Raw genomic sequence first — 6,154 nt, forward strand, 5'->3', positions numbered from 1 at the left:
TCCCGAATATATATTTAAATATGTTTTGCGTATAAAATTAAAATCTTCCTAATCTTGGAAGCATTTGCCAAATAAAATTCGTTCATTTTGTTCCTAAACGTGTCAATTTCCTCTGCGTTATTTGTTTGGCAAATACAAAAGTGACTACTGTTTGGCATATTTTGCGCCAGTATTTTTTTCAACGGCGTAGTATGTTCAAACGAAGTATATGGGAAATTTAACAATGTTTGTTATGTATCACATATTTACACACAAAAATAGGGATAAACATACTTTAAAAGTTGGTTTCGCGGAATAAACTTTTGTTATGAAATTTATTCTATATAATTTTAAGGGGGCTTTGGTGTTTACTGCTCACATATATTGGATTGGTTTGTGAAACTCGAATACAGTAGTTGAAAGTCAACCCTACAGAAATCAGCGCTCTAGAAGTACGTGTACCAATATGGAGGTAAATAATTTTGTTCGCCTATTCTACATCAAGTTGTGTAAAGGTACTGAAACCTATGGGCAGTGGGGTATTCACTTGGCTAACACAGACAGTCCCCGAACTCGTAATAGAACTAAAATAAGGAAAATCAGAATAAAATTATGGCCTAACCTTAACCTAGTACATATAATACGGGAGTACCCAAAAATCGACAGTAAGCCAAAATGGTCCTTTGATGACGTAGCACAGTGAACTCATCGGCGTTATTTCGCTTTAGGTCAAAGCTTTTTGGTGTGCTCCTAGTTCTTATTGGACACAAATAGACGTTTTGGTATTATGTTGTTGTTGTTGCTGTTACAACTTTTCTTTGCTTCTTTTGCTGTTGTGGAAAATTCACCTTTCTCTACAATTACTAGACTAATTTATTTGTAAATTACAATGGTTGAAGATTGTATTCTCTAGTAGAAAAGTTTATAAGCTTCCTGTTATTTAGGCGTTCAAATATCTCGTCGATGGCGGATAGTATCGATATAGGTCCAGTGGTGGGATTCAAATTTTTGTCAGCCGGTTCCTTCACAAAAGTTATATTTTTCAGCCGGTTCTGTTATAAACAGAACATTGACAGTAACCAGTAATGCTAACCGGTTCGCTGATCTCATAAAATTTTGCTAGACGGTTCTATAGAACCGGTGCGAACCGGCTGAATCCCACCACTGTATAGGTCTATGTTCCCAGATTTAAAGGTTGGAAGTACTTTAGCAATTTTCATCGAGGATTGAAATTTTTAATCGAAATCACAAATTAAAAAACTCAGGCAGGCATGGGTATATATGCAACAAACTTGAGGAAGCGACAAAGAATGTTGTCATCTCCAACTCTTGCTCGCCTTCAGCATGAATATTTCTATTGTTAATTCGTTCACTGTTTCTGCACCCAGAAATGTGGACTGGTTTACTCGTTTTCCTGCTCATGGAAAAATTTATCAGAAAGTGCGGATCCAACAGTGGAAAAGTAGCCTACTTATAAACTTTGTGCACAATCAGATGATTATCCCTAATAATACAGCCATTTTCCAGAGGAAGTAGAAACATACATTCGCTCAGATGAATAACCTTATACACCAGAGAGATACTAATTTTGATTTACATGAAAAAATAGGCTTTAAAGTCAACTTGTTAGCAATTTTGAAGAATTTGGCATGAATAAGAAGTCCAGTGCTTGGGCAGTTGCAAGAAATAAACTCGGCAACACTGCTAGGTGTTGAAAGTTCCGGGAAATGCTACTGCCATAAGATGCAAAAACAGTAGTTGAAGTCGCGTCCCAATGAATCTAGTCCAGTGGTTCCCAACCTTCCTACGCTGGCGGGCAGTAAAATTAATTACATGTACTCGCGGACGGGCCAAATATAATAACATATATTTGCGTATTATTACTTATTGATCTCGATAAATAAGTTGATAGGTATTTGTTTGACCGTTTGTTTGACTGTTAGATGCACGCGATATCTCACGAAAGCGAGGTTGAATCTGCTCCAAATTTTGCATATGCATTTATCATATCTCGGACCCAAAGCGTATTGATTTTGGATGAATTATGTCATATAATTAGCGAGTTATTAATTAATTAGTGATGGGACACGGTGTCGCTATGAAGTAAGAGCGGATGAATCGAAACCGCAGTTTCTGTTTTGGGGGATCCCCTAAATTTCGATCGAGTCTCCGACCGATATTCTCGTATTGTAAATAATGTCGGGCCCTCAATATATATCTAGATATAAGAGGCACACCTAAGAACATTTCACATGGGGAAAAATTATCAAAAAATGAGCATAGCTCTCTTGTTTTGTAAAATCGACGTGCAGTTTTATTCTTGTTGAACAATCTGTTGAAAAAGTTTGCACTGATATCACGCACAGACGTTTTGTATCCTTAGGAATTAGTTTTAAAAATTTTATTTTTTGTTAGAAAAAACGTTTGTACAAGCCTCTCCAGTTACCATTAAAAAATACGAAATAAAAATACAAACTGAGGCTATCGATCAATAAAAAAGATTGGTCTTTGAAAGAAACTTTGGACAACCTTTAGGCGTTCTGAAGTATGTGAACCAAGATGTGAACCTTACATGTGTACCTGGTTAGGGTTAGGCCATAATTTTATTCAAATTTCCTTTATTTTAGTTCTATTACAAGTTCGGCGACTAGCCAAGTTCCGTTGTCTGCCATCTTGGTTCACATACTTCCAGGGTACCCTGCGCATTGAATAAGGATTGTATTTCAGATTTGCCTGGATTGGTGCGACTGATATGTATAACGAAAACAATTGGATGTGGATTGACTCAACTCAAGTTTATGGTGGTTATACAATGTGGTATGTACACTATATGCGTATATACGTTGAGAACTATTTGTAAACTCACGAACTTTGTATTTTGATAAATTTCTTTCAATTTGTGCGCCAGTTGTGTTCAATACCTTATATTCTTTCTTACGTTCGTGGTTAAACAATATTTCAGATTTTATTAAGCTATTTGTTAATTTTAAATTCCGTGGCTAAAATGTCCGTTATAGTGTTAGTAAAGCAAACCCCAATGAGTGTAACCGTTTGTGAGTGTAAATATATCAGATGCTCTGCTCCACAAACGAACCTAATAACAAAGATAACGAGGATTACTTGGAAGCAAGAGGATTTTATTGGAATGATAACGCTTGTGGAGACAGTTCACCTTATGTCTGTCAGATTTGTGAGTTTACTAAATTTTGTTCGTTCCAAATTCAATGCTTAATATACTAAAGTAAGTTTGGATTAAACAAATCAACTAAATCCTTTTTGAAATCATATAAACATTTATTACGTATATATAGAACAACTTTTAAAATATCAATGAGACTTTTTTATGTTTGCAAATAGCTATACGGGCTACTAAGAAAAACTATAGACGATTTTCAGTGTACTTTAGAATTTAGATAATAGTCTTTGTATCCACGAGATGCTGTTGCTCGTACGCATTCACTTCTATACCGATAGTTACATTCTAGTATAGTAACCAATAACCACTAGAATTTACTGATTGTTTTTGGTGATATAACAGAAATTGGAATTTCATAAATAACATTCAAAATTACTATAAAATTGATTCAAGATTTGTATGTTGCAAACCTGTTTTATTCATTTTAAAGCGACAAGCAGAGAAGTTCCAGCCATGTATGCAATACTGGATTTCAGTGACACTATACTGCCACATATAGCAGCCGAACATCATTTACGAACGCAAAGAAAGAGTGTGAATATAAAGGAATGAGACTTGCTCGCGTCGATGACAGAGAAGACTTTTGAATTTTGCAAAAAAGACTTCCCGGGTATTACACTTTGAAGTTTTTTTCAAGGCTAAATCGCACGTCTCAAATTGTGCACATATATGGTTAAAGAAGATATTGCAAAAATCGCCATTTTAACATTAATCAACAAATCGAAATTTTATCTATGAAAGTTTTACCAATAAAGTACTTTAAAATCTAATTCGAAATCGTTTTCATGCAACATCTTCAATGAAGGATTTTTTCCCACTGCGGTTTTCAAACTTTTTTGTACCGTCGCCCCATACAGACTTTATACATAACCATCCACCCCTTGCAAAACAATACTGAACCAATACGTTATTCTGCATTCTCTCGTCAAACCCCAACGTTTTGAACAGTTGAAGGTAATTTCGTACAATACTATAAAATGCAACCGTTCTCAATTAATATATTTGACATATCGAACAGGGCCATCGAATTTCGGGGAACTCGATCGAACCAATGTTAGTAAATACTGCTATGAATAGATGTTGATCAGATCAGCCAGTTGGCTGCGACATATATAAAACTCGCAACAGAATCAATACACCTCGCGAAGTCATGCCCTCTTCCTAGCGGAAGCGCTAGTGAGATGAATATCCTCTGTTGGCACATGAACAAAACAAGTTGGGGCGATAATTCTGACTTTTTGAGAAATCGCAATCACCCCCGTTTTATCTCTTCCTCCCCTCAAGGGAGGGGTATTCTCACTTTGAAACTCACTGCATTTAACACATGTCTAAAATCCTCCATAACAACTGTCATGATTGTAAGTATATTTATAAACTAAGACCGTGTATATATGTATAATAAACGGCGATAATATCAAATAAAATCGTTCAAACTTTACGGCGTTCATTATATAAGTCGCGTGTGTATTATTTTTGACCAATTCAGGAAATTGAACGAAAAATACTGAGTTGAAACCAAACAAAAAAATGCGTCGTGATGAATGGGGACGATTTTGAGTTTACTGATTGCTCAAGCACTGCTCTTCCATTCATCTGCAAAGTCGGTGAGTATCTATTAGTAAATGCTGTTGAATACCCATTTTCTGATTTTGTTTAAGTTCACGCATTGTAGGGTTAACAAAGAACAGCCAACCATTATTTAACCAGCGCTACTGCATTTCTGCCCAAATGTTACGTTGTATACGTTAAATCAATTTCGTTTGGGTCGAAATATCTAGTCTCACACGACTCAGTTGAAACAATCATAATTTAGAACAGGGGTTTGCGATCTTTGATACAGGAAAGCCAGATTAAAATGACTGGATGAAACCGCGGGCCACACCTTTATTTAACATAGGTTTTCTATAGTAGTTGCTAGAACACAAATTTCGGTTTTTGATCTCATGACATGAGTTGTTCGCTTTGCACAAGCTAGCTGTTTGGGCATTGTAAAGTCATGAGCATAGACAATTAATTGGACTCAGGATTGAAATTATCAAATTAAAAGCTTGTTTCGCTGGCCGCAATTATTCAAAATTGGCACTTCTCAGCGAGCGCACATTTTTTTCTTGAGGGCCGCATTCGGTCAGCGGGCCGCAGGTTGCACACACAAGCGTTCCACATGTACACTTTGTGTCTAATAATTCTCAAAGCCGGACGAGCATATGTCCTATCACCTCTGCTTTGTGGTCACAAGCATATTCACAAACTGCATTTTATAGCTAAAATATTTCTATTACGATTGATAATGCCTATAGTGATTCTACATATTATTACCATTGAAAATTGTCGAAAGTACGTAATCATAAATAATGGGAAAAAATTCAGTTCATTGATTAATAAAACCCAAGGTAGGATCCAGCAGTTGAAATAAATATATTTCATCAGCATAGATTCTCATATTTTATTTTTTTTTATTTTTTCAGAGCGACAGAATCGAGAATGGCAACGTTTTCGATAATTTAGAAATTTAATTAGTGTATCTAACATTCATTTTTGATCCATGTTAATGCTTATATGAAAGAATATAATACATTAGTATAATTCAATTACCTTATTCAATATCAGATTGGGGGATCCTTGGTGGACCCTTAGGGTATAAATACAATATTTATCGCTCCTATTCCTGAATTCCTAACTCCGACAAATTCTCGTGATAGATTTGAAACGAACATTAATTCGGTTTTCGAATATTGCTATATGTTTGAAAGCGTGTGAAGCTGAAATATCGATGGTTATTATTTTTTAAATTTCAGAAATGTTTTTAGCCTACTATAATATCACACGTCACCTTCAACACTCCTAAAATTTCAATATTCTACATCTCGTAATCATAAATCTTTCAGAAGTTCTCTTCCTCAGTCAATAAGATAAGTATAATTGGAGAAACGCAGATATTATAGTATCCTGCAGTGTTAAATTTTTCTGGATTATTTAAGA

General features: G+C 35.3%; 1 long non-coding RNA gene across 1 annotated transcript; it reads left to right on the top strand.

Moving 5' to 3' along the window:
• The first annotated feature begins 2,665 nt into the window (after nt 1–2,665).
• Nucleotides 2,666–6,142, top strand: LOC144422791 (uncharacterized). The gene is made up of 5 exons (XR_013475392.1): nt 2,666–2,796; nt 3,052–3,169; nt 3,606–3,785; nt 4,662–4,779; nt 5,641–6,142. It is a non-coding gene; the product is annotated as an uncharacterized LOC144422791 (long non-coding RNA).
• The last annotated feature ends 12 nt before the right edge of the window (nt 6,143–6,154 follow it).

This window comes from Styela clava, chromosome 5 (assembly GCF_964204865.1).
Source record: "Styela clava chromosome 5, kaStyClav1.hap1.2, whole genome shotgun sequence".
NCBI classification, from domain to species: Eukaryota; Metazoa; Chordata; class Ascidiacea; order Stolidobranchia; family Styelidae; genus Styela; species Styela clava.